Genomic DNA, 24,515 nt, shown 5'->3' with positions numbered 1-24,515 from the left:
CTCTCTCTCTCTCTCTCTCTCTCTCTCTCTCTCTCTCTCTCTCTCTCTCTCTCTCTCACTTCATCTCTCCTACTCTATCTCTCTATATGTCTATTTACACCTCTCTCTCTCTCTCTATTAATTTCTCTATCCCTCTGTATATCTCTTTATCACCCTCTATCTATATCTCTCCTTCTCCCCCTCTCCCTCTTTATGCATTGATCTATCTCTCTCTCACCCCTTTTCTTCCTTATCTCCCTCTCTATCTATCTCTCTCTCACCCCTCTTTCCTCCCTCTCTTTCTATGTTTCCCCTCTCTCTTTCTCTTTGTCTCTCTCCCTCCCTAGCTCACCCCTATCTCTACCTCTCTCCCTTTATCTTTCCATATATCTCTCTTTCCTTTCTCATATATCTCTATTCTCTTTCTTTTTTTGTCCTTCTCTCCATATTCTCCTATTTTCATCTCCCTCTCTCCATCTCTATTTGCCTATCTCTACTTCTCCTTGTTTATTTTACTCTCAATTTGTCTCTTTGTTTCTTTTCCTCTCACTATCTATCCCTATCCCTCTTCCTCCACATCTCTCTATCTTTCTATGTCTCTTTTTCTTTATCTCTCTTTACCTATCTATATCTCTCCATCAATTTATTTTCCTCATCATCTCTCCCTCTTACTTTCTATCTCCTCTTCTATCTTTACACATATTCCCCTCTCTCTATCCATCTATCTCTCTCCCCCTCTCTTTCCCTCTTCTTTCTATACCTCTATATCTATATCTCTTTGCATATTCATTTCTATCTCTCCATATTTCTTCTATTTCTCCCTCTATATATATCTTGTTATCTACACACCTCTGTCTACCCCTATATCTCTCTATCTACCTCTCTCTCTATATCACCCCCAATCTCTAAATTAATCTTTCTATCTCTCTCTCTCTCATTTTCTTCCTTCATCTCCCTCTATATATTTATCTCTTCCATCCCTATCTTTCCATCCTCCTCTCCTTATCTCTCACTCTCCTCTCAATATCCTTTTCAATCTCCATCTCCATATCTATCTATATCCCCTATTTTCTATCTCCCGAGCTCTCTATCTCTCCTTCTTTCTATCCTTACCTATCCATCTTTCTATCTCTCTATATTGTAAAAATAACATGAGCATGTTGATAATGGGCTCTAATTATTGACCTTCCATGTCTTTTCGGCGTAACCATTGCACACCAAGGTGCAATTGCTAGTTTATTTAAATGTGAGAGATGAGATTTTGGGGGATTTAAATAAATATTAATTTATTTAAATGTGAGAGAAGATTTAATTAAACAAATATGATTTATTTATTTAATTAATGGTCTGAATTTGATTAAGTGAATTAAATCAAATATATTGAATAATTTATTTAATTAATAGGAGAAGAGGGTTAATATGAATTAATTAAATATTAATTTAATTAATTATTGATGGATGGTTAAATAATCAAATAAATACTAAATATTCATTTATTTAAGTGGATAGATTTATGTGACTACATTTGCCCCTCTTTGAGATGGTGCAGTTTTATCGCGTTGTTTCAAAGAAAGAAAAAATAGGTGTGAAGAAATATGCCCCATAAATGTTAATTTAGTGGGTGGTATGCCCCCTCGAGAGATGGGCTAAATTTTTTTAAATTCGTTATATCCTTTTCTTCTAATCAATTAATTAAATATCTAATATTTAATTATTCCTCTATCTACTATCATATGGTCTCATTAATTAAATAATTTTTTAATTATTTAATCCATTTTCTAACTCACCTTTCATTCTCCACATCACTTCTTCTTTGGGGGCAAAATGTATACACATAAAATTGGCTATGAGCAATTAAATAAATATTTATATTTATTTAATAATTATTATTTTATTAAATAATTAATTTGTACCGATTAATTTATTTAATTCATTTCATGTCCTTCTATTAATTAATTTAATTGAAACATTTTATTAATTAATTCGTTATATCTTTTTCTTCTAATCAATTAATTAAATATCTAATATCTAATTATTCCTCTATCTATTATCCTATGGTCTCATTAATTAAATATTTTTTTAATTATTTAATTATTTTTCAACTCACCTTTCATTCTCCACATCACTTCTTCTTTGCGAACTCATCCATCATGCGACTAAATTAATTCAACAAAATAAAATAAAATAAAATAATTAATTAGCCACTTATCTCTAACTTCCAAAATAAATGAAATATTGTGTACGTACACATATTTCCTAACCTTCTTCTATATTCTCTCCAACATCCCTATATCTTAGGAGGACTTGAGTCCACTTGTCCTCTCATTCCTACATCTTCTCCAACTATCCTATATCCTCTCAAGTCTTCAACTCAGTCAAGGTGAGATGAGTGACACTTGTCTTCTCCTTCCCCCTTTCTCTCAACCTTCAACTTCTTGCTCATAGCCATCCAATTTGAAAGATTCAATCATGACCATTGATCTCTGCCACCTAAGCTCATGCACTAAAAAATCTATAAAAAGAGGTCTCCTAAGCCATTTTAAAACTAATAGACTAATAGCTAATCATATAGTCATTCTAGAAGTTTTTATCTTGCATCCGTGAGTTTGAGTTTGAAGCAATTAGCAATTTTAGAATTCTTATCAGGCCTGGAATTTGACAATCACCCCTACCTATCATATGAATTTTTGATGATGGTTTAGTCATTTCAATGCCTTTCATTTGACATTTTAAGAAAAATATTAACTGTCAAAAAATATAAAAGTAGAAGATTGAAGCCACACCAAAATGCAATGCACATCTTTCTTGGGAAGAAATGAAAATCATTGTCTTAATAGAAAATAATGATAATATATATATATATATATATATATATATATATATATATATATATATATATATATATATATATATATATATATATATATATATAACATATTGTAAAAAATTATATTAAAATATTTTATCATTTATATATGAAAAAAAAGAACTATTCTAAAAAGTCATATTAACATATTATAAAATTAGAAACAACTACATCCTTCCATTTCAAAATATTCTAAATAAATTTGTATTTTTATAATAAACATTTTAAACTAATATATATCAATATTATAAATTATAATATTCTATGATATATATTACCTACTATATTTTTTTATGGTTTATTTATAATTTGAAGTGTCATCTATACGGTTTTAGAAAAAAATAGCGTGTCAGTGCATATGTTCTATAAATTTTTTAAGCTGTCAAATACGGCTCAAAAGTGAAAAAACGACCATTTAGCTTGTCAAATTCCAGGCCTGATTCTTATCATAGCTTAATATCATGTTAGCTTAAATCATTTGCATATGCATATCATAGTATCAGATAACTATCAGTCCATTCTTCATATGCCATCTTGGAAGCTATCAGTGCTTGTCTGAGAGCAAATCATCTGCAACGAGGAACAGTGGAGTTAGGACACAATGAGGAGTAAATCATGAAAGGTATAATCTTGTTTATTTCATTTACTTCATGTTACTTCATTGGTTGAAGTTAAGTTTCCTGTAGCTTTCCTTTTTATATTTTATGATGGACTAACAAGTTTTAGGACATTTCTTTGGAGTTCAACTTTAACCTCAACAATAATAAAAAAATTAATTATCCCATTAAAGCAAGTGGGTCATCTATTTCCTAACCTTGCAACTAAACACACATTTTCATTGCTTGATATTAAATGATTATACTTAAAAGAATTCATTTGAAGCCATTTCACATCCTCTCACTTTTGATTATCCTTTCTTTTCCTAAAAATATTTGGGCAAAAAATAGTGAAACATTTCAATTTGTTGTTCTCAACTAGATTTACATATTCAGTCTAGGATATTTTTTGTTGTTTTCCAAACTTTTACATACTTTTCTAAAGATTGACCTAAAACCAAATCTAAATGCTACTAGTTTTCATACAAGAATAGAAAGTAAAAATAAGAAATTTTAGTAAATAAAAAATTAGGAACATACAACATACAATCATATGAATCATATCTATGAATTCATAGATATTGATAAGACCTCGAGACATGACCTCAATCCAAAATAAAATTCAAATCAAATCAAACACAAAATTTGAAACAAGATATAAACAAAGAAGCATCTTTGTCAAAATTAGAAACAAACTGTAATTCAAAATCACATCAAATCATCAAATTCAATATCCTTAACTATTTCACATTTACTTTCCAAAATTAGCACATAATTCATAAATGTATATATCCATCTATCATAATTCATTATATTAAATTATAAACATCTTATTAAATTTATTTTCTTTACAAAACTAAACTCAACTCATTATTTCTAGTTCTACTTGTGTATTCAATAATTAAGTAGTCACTCTCTACTTTTCTTTTTCTTTATGAAATGGAAGACAAGGCCACATGCATGAAGTAAAGCATCTTGGAGTACGATCTTTTCCTCCTTGTGTATTCAATAATAGTGAATTATTCTTTTCTAACCTAGTAAAGGAAAAACAAATATATTGATAGCTTGGTAAAAGGTAATATTTTTTTTAATTGTAAATTTAACTTGACTTTACTTTGAATTTTTCATGATATTGTTTTTTCAAATTACTACAATAAAAAAGTTTATTCAAATAGTAAGAAGTTATAAATTTTTATTATAAATTAAATTTGAGTGTAGTTTGAATTTGTCGTAATGTTAAGTATTAAGATAATTATTAATTTTATTTAAAGATAGATGTATTTAAGATATTTATATTAATTTATATATTCTTAATAAAGATTGTGAATGAGTTAGTCTCTATATGTCTCAAATTAGTTCATTTCATTAAATTGTATTAATGTTCACTACATTATGTTTAGAATTTAACTCATATATATATATATATATATATATATATATATATATATATATATATATATATATATATATATATATATATATATATATATATATATATATATATATATATATATATATATATATATATATATATAATCACTTAAACTTGATACTATTTGTAAATGTTGAATATGATAAGTCTACTTGAAATTGTATAGTATATACATGTCAATAGAATTGTTTCATGAATATTTTAGTATTCTATTTCTACAAGTTTTAGCAACAATTGTTTGAAAGTACAATCTTGAAGAATTTATTTCAAGATGCTCTTGAATAATAATTCATTATCATCTAACTAATGTAAGAAATGATGATCATTTTTAAAAAAAAATTCCTAATTTAGAACTACAAAAATAAATGCATAAGAATGATCACTTTGTCATTTAACATATGTTCATTTGATCTTAAGAAATTTTGAGATAGCTCATGCTATCTTGATTATCATCTCTTAAGCAATTCTCATGTATATTTCAAATATTTCTTTATGCACTTGTAACGAAAGAAGATTTTATGTGCAATATTTTCATTCTACACAAATGCTAATTTTGAGAACTGCTAAGCAAAGGTTTCCTTGAGGATTCTTAGCTTATTTTGGCTAGCAATCACTACACTTTTTAAGCAAGAATTTTTGGAGCTAGTAGTCCCATGAATATTAAATTTTGGTGATCACTTTTAAGTAGTAACCTTAAATTATATTTTTAAATGAAGTTGCTAATAATAATTTTTAAAAATAGAATTTGGAAAAAAAATTGGAGACAAATAAAAAGGAGGGAAAAAAAGTTGTGGAACATGCCATTTTTTCCAATATCTAGTTATTTCTTATTACCAATCCCCCTTATTTATCCAAAGCTTATTTTTCAGTTCTTAAGCATTAGTTGCTCCACTAAAAAAGGTGAATATTCTAATTTATCTTTTTTCTCATAATTAAAAAATTGCACAGGAACTTTCCAGCTTCTCAATTTTAAGCATAATTGTACTTAAGCAGTTGCACAAGGACATGGAATAAGTACGCAGAAGAGAAAAGTGAATATGTATCTAGCTTTCAAACTTTCTAAAATATAAATTTAAAATATTAGATTCAACTGAGACAACAACAATATTACTACAAAATCATATATGTTTAATCTATAATAAGATTAAAGATTAAATTTGATGGTGGTGATACATATCATATTTATTTTTTATTTTTTATATGTAGACATCTAAATTTGATTAGTACCATTTGATCAAATTTGTCATCATTATTCCTCCATCCTTACCACCCTATTAATTAAACAAATTATTATTACTTAATTAACTAGTGTTTATTCTTCTATTTCCTTAGGTGAATTAATTTATAGAAACCTAAAATACACAATAGTCCATCATCTCCCCATTTAATTAAATAAATTCCTACATTTATTTAATTAAAGTGTTCATTTCCCCCTTTTCTTCTATTTTGAATTTAAATCAATTTAAAATTCCCTTTTCCCTCCACATGGAATTAAAATCAAATTTTAATTCCCCTCCTCTTTCTCTCTCCAAATTTCCCATCCTCCTACATTTCCCACTTACATCATAATCATTCCTCATTAGCCTAAGCATTTCCTCCTAAATATGTGCACACCCCTAATCATAGTGATTAGGGAAAAATTCAACTTAATGCCATAAACAACTTCCTTCATTTGCCCACTAAACCTTCAAAGACACCCACTTTTGGAAAGTACCCACATGGGTCCCCTTTCCACTTGTCCCTCTCAAAGAATTTAAAATTCCTCTATTCCTCATCTCTGTGTACTTTGGAGTGTGAGGACAAGGAACGCCTTTATGACAAATCTTCCTTACACTCCTTCTCTTATCCTTTTCCAACCACCTTTTAATGAGAAATATTTTACTCATTCTTGTGTAACTTTGAACACATGTTTCTTTTTTTCTATTTTTGCAATCTACTCTCTAGAAACCAACATTAAGTTTTGTGGTACTTCACTTATCCTTTCTCCTAGGGTTATTACATTGTTGATACAACCTTGTAGATAGGATAGACTTGAGATTTTAGCTCCCTCTTTCTTCTTTTATACTTTTCCAATCTAGAGTACATGATATCCATTTGAGATTTGGATTCAATAATATCTTGCTTCCAAGATGTATGACCTAATTCAATAGTCACTATTTGGTAATCCTCTCAAGTCATATCCTTTAGATCCTTCTCTATTGTGGGAATGACTTTATAAGACACCCTAGTGTGATCCCTTCCACTTTTCACTATAGACATGGCTCTAGCCTTCTTCTTTGGTGGTTGAGTTTTTTCTTCTTTGAATAGTTCTTTCATGTCTAAAGGAAGGATCTAGATTTGTTTATCTATATTGAGTTGTATATTAAGTTAAGCCAAACTAAATTATCTACCATTTCTTCTACTTCTAGAGCTTGTTCAAGATGGGGCCTTATCATCTTTGTCACTATCTTATTAGTTGTAGGGGGAGTCTCAAGTTGAGATTCAATTTTTACTATTTCTTTCCTCCCTAAAACCTCTTTTATGATTTCACTGCCAAGGGGAGGTTAAAGCCCTTTTGATGGTTTTGACTTATCTTTTTAGGGAAGGATGATTCTCCCTTTGGCATCTACATACCAATTATAGGATCCACACCAGTTCCTACCTCATATTCATCATCTATTAAATCAAGCACATTGGTCAAAGGAAATTGAGAAATCCTTGTTGGCTTTATTTTATGCTACTTTATCTGAAGTAGAGAAGCTACAATCATTGTGGTAGTTGACTCTTCTTTGACTTTACTTTCAGGAGTAACCATATGGTCTCTTTTACTTACATCTAATTCTTGAAAGAGGGTGGCATGAAATGTAGGTTTTGGTATCCTGGGTTGAACAAATGGAGTCAATTGCACTATGCTTGGGCTTATGTCTGCATGATGACTACTCATAAGTGGAAAATTTTCCTCCACTACCTCATTTGTAGGTTGACTTGATGCACCGACCTCAAATTGTGTAGGTGTCAGAATCGGTAAAATAGATATTGTGGTCTTTGCAATTCTTGTAGTCATTATAGGGGTTAGAATTACACTTTTAGGTTTGGCAACAATATTCACTTTTGGTGTTGGTACATTTACTTCCTCATTTGACATGATGGCTTTAGCTCTTTGAGTTTCTTCACCTCTCATTTTGTTTAGAAAGAAATGATCATATACAGTGGGCTCTAGCTTTCTCTTTACTAATATTTTATCTTCAATGGAGTAGGTGATTTCTACCCCTGTCTCTTTAGGTCCATAACATAATGTGAGTAGTCTATACCCAAGAATATTCTATCACCCTTTCAAAACTTTCATTTATATAAGTAATCTTACATTCAAACCAATTTAACTTTGGATCTGGAGCATTAAATATTCTATCTGACTAATATATGGGGTCCATCAAATTCTTGTCATCTTTTGTTATCTATTGTGGGACCTCCATGACTTCCAAAGTTTTAATTTATCTCATAGTGAGCCTTTGATATTTCTTTCTTCTCACTTCATGGTCATTTTGGAAATCAACCCAATAATCCTCAAAATGAAGTTCATTCTTTTTTATTCTATTAATATGTTGTTGAAGGTGATGGTAAGAATCATAAGTAAGCCTCTTTAACTCAAAAGGCTTCAAGTGCATCATATTCCGTTCTCCATATACAAACTTGGTATCTACATCTAATTTGCATTCATAATATTTGATGATTATAAGGAATTTAACACCCCTTTCATGGCGTGTGTCTTCATACATTTTATGTGTCTCCAAGGCCTATCTTGTGTATTCCATTTATACCACCTTATATGTTAAGTAGCTTGGCTTGACATGCAGGGAAAACCTAAATATCCTTCAATTTTGATATAAGAAAATATGGGAAATTGTATAAACTAGCTCCCATGGGGGTTGATAGTATTTGGTAAAGGTGGCAAGCCACCATAATATATTAATATATAAATAATAGAGATTACAAAAAACTGGTTCAAAGAGCAAACCGAAGGAAAGAGCCAGTCAGAAAATCTCCAGTTATGGCTTGAAATATTAAAGAAAATAATAGAGCAATCTAAACTGAAAAATCAAAATAAGCCTAATACAAGCTACAACAGGCTCAACCCGAGCAATCTTGAAGGAGAGATATGATAAGGACCTCAAAAACCAATCAAATAATGATTGGAATGTCAATGTGGACTCAAGAGCCTGAAAAGCTTCCAAAAAAGAGATGGGGAAGCCATCCTCAGAAAATGGACCCCATCACCAACTATTGAGAAGATTCATACACTCCTAAAGTGTTCAACTAAGAGATTGTGGAGTCGAGCACAAAGGAGAGACAAAGACCCAAAGGAGAAAATGAACGAAGACCCATCTCTGAGAGGTCTAGAGGTTGCGGGCCCGAGCATGAAAGACTAATATGAACAAAATTACCTAGTAGAGACTCATATGAAACCATGAACGCACTGCTGAAGGGGGCTAAGCGAGCTCAGGAAGACAAAATTCTCCACTATACCAAACTGGGGAGTCGACAATTCTAGACTTGGTGCACATAAGCTATTCGAGGCACTGTAATAATACCACATAATAGTGAACATGGCCTATGGCTGATATGTCCATACCAACTCGATACCCTGTGGAAATTCTGCATAATTATACTGCAGGGGTAAGAAATTGATGCAAAAATTTCAAAATTGGAAGTCAGGTACTGCCGCTACTTCCCATTTGAAGAGCCTGCTGAGAATTCAATATCCATCAGAGTGGGGAAGGAGCTTGCATAGCCATGCGGATCTATGGTAGCATGTTTGAAAATAACTTTAATACCATGAAATATGTTGTATACTTGGGAAACTATATCTTCCCCCAAAATATCCGCATGATGTTTCAGCTAGTGGTGAAAAGGGGCAGAGGAGTCATAAATGAGACCATTCATAAAGGAAATGTAGACTGATCTAGATAAAGACTCCTACAAAATATCCTCTCTATCAAATAAACTGCCAACCCACGGGTCCCCAACCAAAAGATTATAGTTTGCAATTTGGAAGTTTAATTCCTCCCAGGTGAAGAAACTAGATTGGACAACAGATCCAACAAGGAATCTCATGTACTCTACTGACCATGAGAGATCCAAAATAAAAGAAGTAAACATGGAGATCACCCATGATGGAGGACTGAATTGATTTGCTTCTAACCATTCTGCACCAAGGATTTGAATAATCTCTTTTTCCACCTTTGAATATGGAATGATGAATAGGGTCATGATATTGATTCGGTTGACACCCTATGGGAAAAGACTTTGAAGAGGGCCATGGAGGACTATTTTGGAAGCCATGAACATAGAAAATTGTATATCCCACCTCAAAACTTTGGAGGAAAGAAAATCATTTAATGGCAACTTCATTGTGTCTCCACAGAATGAAATGAAGAGACAGGCACATGTGAAAAATATCCACATGATGCAATACTAAATGCACTTGAAAGGTGTTAACTGAGTGTCACCAAAGGACTCCAATGCATTGGAAAAGAATGGGACATGTCCAATATACACACATGCTGCCAGGTGAATAATCTAGACAAGTTGATATGGTACGAGCCAGGGTGGTCCGACCATATAAATGCTTAATGTGAAATTGAAATGAGGAAATCTTTCCGCAAAAGAGGAAAAATATGCATTAATGATTGAATAACACACAATTACATGAGTTCTAGATTTTCTCTAAGCTCGATCCCTTCAAAATTTTTTAGGAGAGACCCTGAAATTATTTGTTCTCCATGAGGGAGAAGGCAACCCTAGTTAGCTAGAAGGTCTGCTAAAGAATTCGCCTCCTTATAACAATGAGAGACTGAATATTCATCAAATTGAAGGAGTTGTTTAACTTCTTGAATAATATATTCATTTTTCCAATTGATTTTTATTGTTGAGGAAGTTGAAAGAGCCATAATTGTTCTCATAGAGTCTCCTTCAATACAGATCTTTTTAACTTTAATGGTGGTGGCCAATCTAACCCTAAACAAGAGAGCCTGGGTTTTGGCCACATTATTTGATCCATCTTCTATTTTAGCCATACCACAATTGGAGATAATTCCTAAATGATTCCTTAAGACATAGGCTAGACTTGAAATCCTGGGGTTTCCTTTCGAGGCCCCATCAAAATTTAATTTAACATAGCCCGGGTCAGGAGGTTTCCACTTGATCTCTTTTCTATAGGAACCTTGGGTGTGTTAATGAGTAGACTTCCTTTGAAATGAAGAGATATATCTTGCTAGTCTGAGAGAATTTTATCATCCCAAGAAGTGAAGCTTGAGTGCAAACCTTTCTTTTTTGCTACATGGTCATTGACAACCTCTGATATCGTTGCTTCCAGCTTCTTGAGAATTCTCGAGAGATTATTGGACTCCTTTATGAAAATCCTCTTGTTTCTTTCCCACCAGAGGTTCCAAATTCGAACTACAGGAGCCACTAACTTGATACAAGAGAAGAAAGAGTTCGAGTGAAGGATGGGCCACATGTCAAAAATTAATGTGAGATCTTTTGGGAGTGGGGATGACTAGTTAAGTTTTGCTCGAAGCCAGGACCAACATTGGTATGCATTAGAGCAATTAAGCAGGAGATGATTCATAGATTTTGTCTCCTCATTACAAAAAATACAATTGAAAGGAGGAGCTAGATTTAGCGAAAGTGCCAACCAAGAGAAAACTCCAGTCTTTTGGAAGCCTTTGTCGGCCCAACAAAATTGAAATATTCTGAGGCGGGGCACCTGTTCCAATTACTCCACTGATCTATAACCATGTTTAATTGTGTAATTTCCAGATTTTGAGGGGAGACAAATGAGTTTGTCCAGAGAATCAAGAAAGGAGATAAATCTCTTGTTAAGTTTTGCCAAGAGAAGTTGTTTTTGATTTAAGGGTGCAAGACTATCAAAAATGTCCTTCCACACTGGTCTGGGAACACCATCACCTTGTTCCAAACGAAAATAATCACAAACACTCTTGCCCCATGAACTGGAGAGACATCTCTTGATTTCTTGAAGCCCTTTTATATTGGATAAGGGTGGGTAGCCATTCCAAGAGTCCTCCCAAAATAAAGTTCTTTGACCATTGTGAATAAGCCAAGAAAAATTTGGTAAGAAAATGAATCTACATGAAACCATAAAGTTCCACATATGGGAGTCTTTAGGAAGATCTAGAGTGGTGAAGATTCTTTCAGGTATTTCAGAGTCCAGATATTTTTCTTTGATAATTGAAGCCCAAAGGGAGTTATGTGAAGAGTAGAGTTTCCAAATCAGTTTTTTTCCTAGAGCCTCATTTTTGTGTTCAATATTATGGATTCCCACCCCCCAAAGCTTTAGTAGTACACACTTTATCCCATACCAACAAATGGATTTTTTTTAGGGTTCTTACTTCCCTTCCATAAGAAGTTTCTGAGAATGGTTTCAGTGTCTAATCTGACCTATTTTGGCATGGGTAGAACAACCATGATATAGTTGGGGATTGTGGATAAGACTTCCTTGATCAAAAGAATTCTTCCCGCTAGTGACAACCAAGTATTTTTCCAAGAAGCCATTCTATCTTTAATCGACGAGATGATATTCTCCCAGTACTTTTTTTTCATGCAACCCACAAAGAGTGGGATACCTAGGTAAGTGCTGGGGAGGGAATCATGTTTAATCCCCAACACCCTGGATAGCTGATGGGTCAAGGATTGATGACAATTAAGGAAGAAGACTCTGGATTTTGAGGCACTAAATTCTTGACCAAAGGCTAGGCAATATAGGTCTAAAGCTTTTCCAATCAATTTAGCATCCTTAATTGGAGGGTCTCCAAATAAGAGAGTATCATTTGCAAACATAATATGAGTGACTGAGATTTGAGTTTGAGGGATGGGAATGCCCTTCCAAAGATCTAAAGAGTGATAAAAGGTAATCATTCTACTCAGAGATTTAGCCATTATTATGAATAGGGAAGGGGATAAAGGATCACCCTGGCAGATACCTTGAGAGGAGGAAAAAAACCTAGCCATTGTTCCATTAATTAGGATAGAAAATTGTGCTCCTAAGATGCATGATAGGATCCAATTGCACCATCTCCTGTCAAACTCAAATTTGATGAGTGTCTGATGAAGGAAAGTCCAATTAACTTTGTCATATGATTTGATCATATCCAACTTTATAATCATTGCTTATTGGTTAGCTTCTGTTACTAAGTGAATGATCTCATGAGCAATCAAGGCACTCTCTGAGGTCTCCTTTCTCAGAATAAAACCCCCCTGCTGTTGAGAAATGATTTTGGGGTGTAGCTTTGCCAATCTAAAAGCTATTTCTTTTGTGACAATTTTATAAATGATGTTACAAAGTGAGATTGGTCAGAAATCTGAAAAGGAGTAAGGGAAAGCCACTTTGGGGATCAAACAAATGTGTGTCGTGTTGAATTGTTTAAGCATTTTACAACTCCTTCTAGACTCCTCTACCACTCTCCAAATGTCTTCACCTAAGAATGCCAAACATTTTTGGAAAAAGGGAGTTGTGAATCCATTTGGCCCTAGAGCTTTATCTGGTTGCATGGAGAAAACCACCTGCCTAATTTCTAGGAGGGAAAAAAGTTTGAGTAGATCTGCATTGTTTTGATGGGAAATCAAGGGTGGGATATGTTGTAGGACCGATAGAGCATCTTGAGAAAGATCTGCATTATTATCCCCTGCTACTTTTGAAAATAAGGTGGAGAAGAGATTGACCCCCTTATTATGGATGCCTTCCTGATCAGTAATAAGATTACCTGAGGAGTCATGGATTTGAGACAAGAGATTAGAAGCCCTTCTCATTTTCACAAAGGAATGAAAAAATTTAGTGTTTCGGTCACCCTCTTGTAGCCAAAGCTCATGAGATTTCCGCTTCTAGAAAATCTCTTCCCTTTGAAGGATTTCTTCCAACTCTTCATTTTTTTTCTTTTGGGTTTTGTAAGTCACTGATGCCATGCTTGATAATGTCTTCATTTAACTTCTTAATATCTTCCTCAATTTGTGCCTTGTGCACAAATATATTTTTAAAAGTTGCTTTGTTCCAATATTTGATTTTCATCTTGATCCATTGCATTTTCCTTGCAAATTGGTACATTCTGGAGCCTATGAAAAAAGGTGCATCTTTCCAACATTGTTCTAGATGATGTAAGAATGAGGAATCTCTAGGCGACATCTGTTGGAACTTAAAAGAGTTCTTGGACTTCTGAATCCATGGCTTCAGGTCTATGGAGACTTGAATGGGAAAGTGGTTTGATCCCATAAGGGGAAGAATTTCTGCTGGTGGTTTGCCAAATCTGGTTAGCCAAATGGGATTGACAAAAAATCTGTCTAGCCTTTCTGCAATGTGAGAGAAACCCTACCTTCTGTTTGTCCAAGTAACATTTCCATTCAAAGGGATGGAGTCTATTAGTGCATTATTTGAGATGAAAACATTTAAGTCTTGCATTACTTTCAAGGAAGGGACTATACCACCTGATTTATCCTTGAGAGAGGTGATATCATTATAATCTCCCGCCATTACCACTAGGATCTCAGGAAAGTTTGCTAAAGACTGTGATATTGAATCCCACAATAGCTTCTTTCCCATGGTCGTGATAGGTCCATATACTGAGATTAAGTGGAACGAAATGTCAGACACTGTGACTTCCACCTGAATAAAATTTGCCTTTATTAAGACTTGTTTTATTTGTACACTTTTCTCCTTCCATAATATTGTTAGGCCCCCATAGGCCCCAATAGCTTGGGAAGACACAAACTTCCATAGTTTCCACTTTGTAAAGGGTTGGTCCTAGGGAGCTTTTGAGAATTTGGTTTCTTGGATCAAAATGATGTCTGTCTCTAAATTCTCTAACTGAGATTTCATGAGACATCTCTTGTTAGGGGCATTTAGGCCCCTAAAATTCCTTGAGAGGAGCTTCATTTGTGGCCCAAAGATCTACACACTCTCCTCAGGCATAATTTCTCTTCTAAGGTTGACTGAGTCCCTACTTGAATGTCACATCTAGTCTATTTGGCAAGCTTTAACTTCTTTGATGGCCTGCCCGCTTTGCCTTTTATCTTCTTAGGAATCTCCATTTTCTTGGAGTGTGTCTGAAGAATGGAGGAGGAAGGGGGAAGTTCCTCAATCGTAGAGATATCATCAGATCCAAGAGGTCCAAAAACCTCATCCTGGATTACCAAAGGGGGAAGGACACCAAGAGGCAAAGTTACAATCTGAGAGCACTTGGAAGGTCTACTGAACAGGCACCAGATTTTTATTGGGACAATAGAATGGAGCAATAGGGAGGTAAGTAAAAAAGAAGACAAGATCCATATAAATTGGCAGCCTCTTCTTATGGGAATTTTCTTGCATCTCAAATCAGCCTTGTCTCTATTGAATGGTGAAACAAGAAAATTGTTAGATCTTGACTCAACCTAATCTAGTAAGTTGAGAGGTGAGTGGCATGATCTAGGAGCCAAGAGAGGTAGAGATTGAGATTATTCCTCAATAAATTGATGACATACCTTAACAAGTTGAGACTCAATAATGTCATCCAGTGACCCTAGCAAAAAATCTTGTTTGAATTCCATAACAAGATTCCTAGTCTTGAGTAATGTAGAGGAATGAAGGATTGGAACTTCTTGAGAATTAACTTTTTGGGCCTGAGAGAAAACTCCATATGAATGTATAACAATAAATATATAATAAAAGAAGAGTACCTTTGGTTACAATGTTTGGCTCAGACGAAGATTATTAGAAGAAGGTAGAGTGCTTGCTATCGAATCCTTGTTGAGGCTGCTCCATTTACTACACTCAAATGGTTCTAAATAGAAGTCCTCACACACCATAATGTTTTGTTGGATATAATCCGAGCATTGGGAGGTATGGTGACCTAGGAAGTGGTTGTGCTTGTTCACCAAAACTGGATCATCCACACTTACCTCTTGACTGAAAGAACCAAACTTCAATTTGGTGGAGAGTCTGGAAGGGGTTGGTTTTGATAGATCAATCAAAATGCAGACCCTTACTATCATTTCTGTGTGATCAAAAGGGACTAAGTCATGCTTCATGAAGATACCAAGTTGATTTTCCATGGCTTCCACCAACTCCAAGTATCTGTACTCTATAGGTAGAGATGGGAAAGAAAACCATCTTGGGACAAATTTGATGACTGTAGATTTTGGGTTGAAGTTGGGCAGCCAAGCAATGGAAGATATACCAATACCTTCACAAAAACAATCCTTTTTTGTGTGGATCCTATCACGGGCGGCTTTGGCTTCAAACATAGCAATAAAAAAACCTTCCCCTTGATTGATGAAGAAAATGTTTGATAACCCAGACCATTCCTTAGAAGCCCATTTGCAGAGGATATTGATGCTGATGGGATCTAAGTCTAGTTTTCCTATCAGTGCCATATCCCTAAGGATTTTAATTTGGGGGCTTAGTGATGGGAAAGGTGTTTGGGATAGACTAGCCTAGTCTATGCTCTTGGATCCTTCCCTTGGATCACCTGGTGATCTCTTCACACCCTAGGGTCTCTAGGACTTCCCTTTCTTGGGGAAATCCCCTGACCTTGCCCAATCCACCCACCAATGAGTTGCAATGTTGCTCCTAAGGTCTCACCTACTCATGAGACTCAAAACCCCTTACTATGGCTAATAAGGGCTTGGCTTGTTCCACACCTTCCTAGGTCTTAGCAAGGTTAGGTCAGGTCTATTTCATGGTTTTTCCACCCATTCATGTGCCCCCAAGAGGTTTCAAGCCTTCAACCCCTTATCGATTTTACTATTTTATGTTTTTGCCTACAAAATAGGGCTACAAGGATTTTGACCAATTAGGCCTCCTACTCGGTCCTTTAGGGCTTCCTCTCACAAATGATGCACAAAATACCCAAACTCCCAAAATGGACTACCATTCATTTGGAAAAGGCTCAAGGATTTCTCTAGTTTTGGGCCTCCAAGTGGCCATACACTACCCTAGGTAGATTTTAAGGTTTTTAAGGGTTTTTAGGACTGCCAGGGTCATAGTGCAGGTTTGTTGCTTTTGCCACCTTTTCTGGATTGGTGGAAGCTTCTGCTTCACACTAATGGTGCTTCACTCACCCCTCTACACCCCCTCCAACGGGTGCACTCTCCTCTGACCAACCTTGCTCTCCAAGACCTCTGCAACTTAACCCTTCCTAGCCGGGCACTGTTCAGTCTCGCCTAGGATTGGGTCTTATGATGGCCTCCCTACATTTTCAAGGGCCCTGCTTGCTTTGTAGTATAGTACAAGGTCTGCACTCTCATTCCCCATTATTTCATGGTGGTTCCACAATGGGGAATGGAGTTATGCAGCCATTTACACAAACCAGTCCAAAACTGGATAGTAAGAAGGCAATTTACAAACTATTTACAAACACACCTTACTTACTAACCAAAACCTAATCTAAATGCTTGAAATGAAATTATTTACACCATAGAAGACACTCCACATATTTTTGCATTTAAATCAATCCATTAACAATCTTCTTTACTCCATTTGTGCCGACTGGCAACAAAATTGCAATCACAGTCAGGTCACTTTGCTTGGGCCGTACAATATTTGACATCCAACCCCTTAACTTAGGGTTTGGAAATACTTATACTACCCTCTCCTTAGTCTATGTGCCCATATTAGGGTTTTCCACGATAACCTAAAGATTTTGACCTCTAGGTAGAAAAAAAGTTGCTTGACAACTTTTAAAAGTTGTCATGCAACTTTTGCAACTTTTGAGCAACTTTCTCAATGTTGCTTTCCTTGACTCCTAGACCCACATTGGGCTAACCTAAGGACACTACCATGCTATGAAGGACCCCTAAACACCTCAAAGGCACACATACCCTCTATTTTCAAGAAAATCTCAATCTTGACTTATGACCCTAAGACCATGACCCTAAGACCTCAACTAGGACCCTAACTAGGACCAATGAGCACATGGCTCTTTATTTTATATACAGTGGCATCAAAAGAAGCATAAAAATAACAAAACAAAGAAGGAGGAAGATCTTGGAAGGGTTCTCCTGCACCACTTAGTGCTTCTTCTGGAAAAATGACCTTGTAAGAACCCCGAGAATCTCCTGTACCCACGTTAGATGACTTTAGTGTAGTAGCTCTCTGCCGAAGGTTATTTGGTTTCTTGCATGCCCATACTTTGAGAGTCTTTGTTTTAGTGTTTCTATCCCCATTATGGTGGGAAAAATCTTCCTTTCTTCTTGCCCATTTGATCTGGTCCTGATTTCTATGGTTTGGAGGTGGATCCGAGGGGAATATTGTTGGGGTAAGAAGGAAAACCCCGTTTTCTCATCTTATCACTCCAGTATCTATCCGATCCAGAATTTTTCCCATTTAATGGAATATTATTTGGGAAGTCATCATGGAAGAAAGGTCTCAAGGATTTGTCCGATTCATCTGAGACGACCTGAAACTTCTATCATCTTGGTAGATATAAAAAATGGGCTATTTCCTTTGAGGTTGAGCAAACGGGCCTTGGAGAGGCTCCCAAAATAGTTTGGAGTATCTGAGGGAAGAGATATTTCCTTTACCTCTCTACATATGATCAAAAAACCCTAAAGTTGAGGTATCTCAGATCCATCTTAGCCTCTTCTTATTTTGATTGAAACTCCAGGGTCTCTGATCTTCCTTCCTGAGCCTGAAGCTGTGATCCTGCCATTCCCCATGTCGATTTCTGTGAAAGTTTCCCTAGAGATTTTCAAAAATAAATTTACCACTTCAAAACCATCCTCCCCCCATTTTTCCTATGGTATCTACATAATACAAATCATTATTTTAAGTTTGTAGGGATTTTAGATCGGGTTGATAGTATGTTGTACATTCACCAAGAGTCATTTTGTTTTGTCTCCTTCCATCATCCTGACTCGCCTCATGATGTAGTCATAATTAAATCTCTAATAATATTAGAGAGAATCCTTCATCTCAAGGTTAGGGAAATGTTGATAAACCATTGTCATACTTGGATCATTATCCAAAACTGTGACCTTGTACAACCATTAGACTACAATTTGGCAAAACAAGAATATACGATATAGGATGTCATGTAGAAATTCCCTCTTGGAATAAAATATTTCATTTGGTGATGCAACTCATCACTAATTTCTTGTGACTAGTGCAGTGGATATTCTTTACTAATAATGTAACTAATCACACCATACATCTATAGCTCAAATACATATTTTCTTTAGGAAGCCCTACAACTTTATTGAGTAGGGTTATTACATCTTTGACCTCTTCTTTAAATTCATTTTGGTATGGGGTTTTAACGATTTCAACAAAGTGGACTTCATATCATCATCCAACCATTCGTCATAAATATTCACTCTACAATCTACTTCACATTCTAAATAATACTTCTCCAAGTTAGCTTTATTTAAGGTGTGCATAGTTTGGTACATTGAGATACCAAAATTTTGGGATAAAACTTCAACATTCAAGTCCACATACACCCTTCCTTTCTTCACTACCTTTCTTTGTTTTGCATCATAATTGTGAATGCATTCTAGAATTAATTTAAATGCCTCAAAAAACATAGAGCTACCTCCATCTCTATGTAATCTTCTAAGAATAACATTCTCTATAATATGGGGTGTGTCAAGTGACATTATTTTTTACATGAAAATTGGTCATATTCATGTGCCCCAAATTGGTGTTTGATATGTTTCCATAGTTTTCTTTGGTTTTGGTGTCTGTAAATTCCCCCTTTGAATTTTTCCTTCATGACGTTCAATCTATGACTCATTTTGCCTAGTTTGAAATGAACACAATTACCTTACAAAAGAAAACACACATTCTATTTGTTCGTTATCAAAATGTAAATGTTGCAAAGACTAAGGTTAAGCTATGTTAAGTTTCAAAGATGAACAACCTACCATACTCTATAATATGCATAATTGACTCAAGAAGGGATATAACCACATACCTAGTAAGGGATAGTTGAAAATGAGCTGAAATTAATAGCTTGAAGGGACATGCATAGGTGAATTTTTCTTTGTGCATGAATGAACTTGTGCAAAAATTGATGAATACTAAGGGGGGGGGGGGGGGTGAATTAGTATACCAAAAAACTTTAACAAACACTTGAGCAGTTTTACAGCAGATCGGTATAGTCCTTTAAACAGTAAACCAGTTAATACACAAACAAGCCAAATAGAAAATAAAGAATTCACCTACAATAACACAATCACCATAACACATGATATTTTGACGTGGAAACCCAAATGGGAAAAACCACGGTGAGTAAAAATCACAAGTCTACTATTTGTAGAATAACAACCAAATCGGTTAAGGCCTTACAATGTTCTTCACCAGATCAGATCCTATTAGGAATCCAGATCTCTGTTAGGAGATAAGTCCTATTAAAGACTACCTCGTTAAAGGATTTCAGACCCACAACTATGAACCACCTTGTTAGAGGATTTTGAACAAGCTTAACTAAGCCTACCTGGTTAAGGGTTTTTGATTTGTCAAAGGAATTAGTAATCAACAAGTAAGTAATCTACAAAGTAGCACAAAATGCTTAGTTAGATCCTTGATTGCTCTTTGTTAATGCATTGCAACATTAATTCAGTCTTTTGTCCTTCGCACGTTCAATCTCTATTGCAAGATACCTTCTTGCAAAGACCTAATCTTCTTACACAACCCTTCACACACATAATACCCTAGACATGATGTCCTCATATAGGAATATGATTTCATGTCGGTCCAATGAGATTAGACTATAATTTCCTAGGTACAATGCATCTAGACATAATTTGTAACACGACATAGAATCACCACATCGGTGTCAGTGGATGATAACTCATCACACTTTACAAGTTTGCCAGTTAACAAAACATAGTATACTGATTACCGGTTTACAAACAAAGACTGGTAAACTGGAACATAGTGTTCCGATCTTAAAAAGATTGGCTGTCGCTTGGGGTCCTTGTACCACTTGAAGTCCTCGTACTGCTTGAGGTCCTCGGTCATACTTTGACTGGTAAGCTCCTTCTGCAAACACCGATAGTCTTTAACAAACAAAGACTATGCATACAATGGCATATAATACTGGTTTGAACAATACATCACATAGTACTAGTTGAGAATAACTCAATAAGTGTGTGTCCATCAATGACAATCACAACTAAACATCATCAAAATGCCAACAATCTCCCCCTTTGGCATTGATGACAACACTTAGGAAAATTTGACATCTAAGTGCTTACAAAAGAAAAATGATGCCATAATCAAATTACTCCCCCTAAGCATATACACTACTCTCTTTGCCAAAATTACAAGCATGTACTACTTCCATTTACATAAAATTTTCACAATACCACTCCCCCTTTGCCAACAATGACAAAGTAATGAAAACATGCCAAAATCATATTGCATAACATGGAAACAGATTATATGTTTATGACAATAATGAGTAAAACTTTTCAAAAATGAATTTAAAGTTTTTCAGAAAGTCCTTCATGTCTGTAGACCAAGTATCTAGGAGTGAGGCAGCAATTTCACTTTGAGTCTTCATTTGGAATGCTAATTCCTCCATGACATCAATAGTGCTCAATTACTGAGTGACAATAATGGCATCTATGTTCAGAAAGTACTTCTGAAGAATCTGCATCTTAGGTAATAAAAGCAACTGAAGCTTTTGCAGATCTTGAGTCCGCTTGCAGATCTCTGAATAAATCCTATCAATCTGTTGCCTATGACTCTATATAGTTTGCCCATACACTATGCATGAATCATATGGCACTTTGAAGTGCTCTATATACCACTTTAACTCTGATTGGAGTTGACCCTTCTTCTTTAGAGCATCATCATAAAATAGATCGGGCTGACAGATATTGCTCAAAAGTTTTTGTCCTTCAGCCATTGCCAGATTGATATCATCTCTTTGATGGATCAACTAGGCTCTGTCTTCATTAAATTGCTTCACCAATGGAAATTTTAGTGCCTTTGCATGCTTTTTCTCTATAGTAGCCTGAGAAGCATCTTCCAATGATTGTACTTGATCACCCACTATTGTGCATAGAAGATTCAACTAGGCCAGTGAGGAATCGGTATCGAAAAGATCAGTATCGAGGACTAAGGTTGAAAGAGTATCAACAAAAAGTTGAATAACATCTTTTTATTTCTTCCTTCTTAGTTCCTCCAATCTTTCTTGAGCAAATTGAATACTTCTCAGTAGCTCATTTTCATCTATAGATTTAGTGAGATAGGCAAGAGTCAATTCACTGTGAGTGGTGGGATCAACCTATTTGGCTTGAACTCTGGTTGCCTTGGGAGTCTCGGAAGTCTGTCCACCTTTATTTGCTTTGATCTCCTCTTGTCTCTTCTTCTCTTGCTCTTCTTTCTCCTTGGCCTCCTTGTCGGCCTTCTCTTTCTCATCTTTTTCCTTTTTCTCCTTTTCCTTTTTCTCCTTCTCCTTCTCTGCTTTCTCCTTCTCCATTTTCTCCTTCTCTGCTTTCTCCTTCTCCTCTTTCTCCTTCTCCATTTTATCCTCCTCTTTTTCTTTCTCCTCTTTCTCTTTCTCTGCTTTCTCTTTCTCCACTTTCTCCTTCTTTGCTTTTTCCTTCTCCATTTTCTCCTTCTCCGCTTTCTCCTCCTCCATTTTATCCTTCTCTGCTTTCTCCTTTTCTGCTTTCTCTTTCTCCTCTTTCTCTTTCTCCTCTTTTTCATCTTTCTCTTTTTCTGCTTTCTCTTTCTCTACTTTCTCCTTCTTCACTTTCTCCTTTTTAGCTGTCTCCTTATCTTCTTTCTCCTTCTTAGCTACCTTTGGTTTAGTACCTTCAACATCTAATGCATCCACATCGATAGGTTCATTTTGCTCAATTACTCTTTCTCCCTGATCATTGAAGGTTTCATCCAGTTTTGATTTTGATAGATCAAGCTCTTGCTTAGCCTGTCGATTTGCTTCATAGCTTCATAGCTCCTTGAGCTTGCAGATGAGTGCCTTTTTCTACTTTAGAGATTTTACCTCCGAGTAACTGAAGTCTTCTCTTTCTCATAAAAAGATGACTTTGTACCGATCAAGAAGCTCAAATAATTCAGAACTGGAAGCATTTGGGAAATATTGAGCAAATTTTTTCTCTCTAATTGTTTGCTCCTTTTCATTGACAATGCACCATTTATTATCCAAAGAATTATACAAAGAATTGGAAACAATAGGTTTGATATCAATCAAAGACCAATCATTATCACATAAATACTTAATGAGTTCTTGCTCTACATCCCGCTTTTCAGTATCGTTGAGATCATCAAAATAATCTTTTAGATCATCAAGAATTTTCTTCTAATATTCTTTATAATCCTTTGATAATGTGTTATAGGCTTGTAAGAAGCAACATGTATATTTACCAGTGCAGAGGTTACTGGTACATTACCGGTTAGCTTGGTCTTCTTACTCGATTGCCTCACCTTCTTCGTTTCATCTTCCGATTTAGTGTCTACTGAATCTTGTGCTCTGTTCTTGGTTTTCCTCTTCCTCTCAAATACCTTAGGCGGAATAGCCTCCGATTTCTTCTTGGCTGTTGACCTCTTGGTCACTCTTAGACTAGCAACAGATGTAACTGGTGCCGATGTCGATGGCACAACTTTCCTCTTCTTCTGCTTTGAGTAGGATTAACCCTCTCAGAGTAGGTACTAGTCCTCTTCTTTGGATCAAGCGGTGAAGCAAGTAGGGTAGAGGCATACCTAGTGAGTACATCATTCACCACTTCATAGCCCATAGGCTCAACTTCATCTTTTCTTGGCTCAACTGCTTCCATTATGCAATGATCCACTTTGATCGTGAAGCAAATATCATCTTCATACTTCTTAACCAGGTCACTTGATATCCTTGTTCTCTAGTTCATCTTCAATCTGAATTCATCAAAATACCTGTTCAGAGTCTTCGGATAAGTAGATCCTACTCCTTGCAGACTCTCCTTGATTTGTCTTGTAACCGATAGGTCACTTGACCATTGAACATCACCAGCTCCCGAAAAATACCCTTGAAAGTAGAAAAACAACCTGACAAGTAGTTGAACGAATTTGAACCTTAGTGTCTTGTCCTCTTTGATGGATTTCAAATTCTCCATGAGTTGTTTTTGCATATAGTTACATAAGTCATATTCTGCATCATCCTTGATCATCTGATAAGTGGTATGCACCACAACTGTAGGAACAAAGTTCATTATGCTAGCATAGAATACTCTATACCCGATTTCCATGCACACATACTTCACCAAGTCATCTCTTATGGTGTTGACAGTCATTGCCCTTTTGTCGCTCACAGAATCGGTGAGCTCTATCACTTTGGCTTTTGTGATCTTACGAAGAACAGGGACTTCTCCAATATTGCAGAAATTGATCATGGCATGGATTGCCTTCAGTGTGATATCATGGGTTCACTCAAGATACATCTTGTCACCATGAACCCTACTAAGAATAATTCTTATATGATCTTCTGCGAATTCCTAGAGAAAATATACGACATTGTGGAATTTCTTCTTCTCGATCATGCTGTACTCTGGTTTAATCTTCTTATCTTTTCCATAGAACAAACTCAACTGGGAGCAAATCACTAGAGACCCTAGGTCTTCCAGTTTGCAATCAATGTAACTAGAAACATCCCCTTCGACAATGACTCCGATGGGA

Source organism: Cryptomeria japonica, chromosome 8, assembly GCF_030272615.1.
Source record: "Cryptomeria japonica chromosome 8, Sugi_1.0, whole genome shotgun sequence".
Lineage (NCBI taxonomy): Eukaryota > Viridiplantae > Streptophyta > Pinopsida > Cupressales > Cupressaceae > Cryptomeria > Cryptomeria japonica.
The sequence above is the reverse complement of the archived record's forward strand: the minus strand, read 5'-3'. Positions refer to the sequence as shown.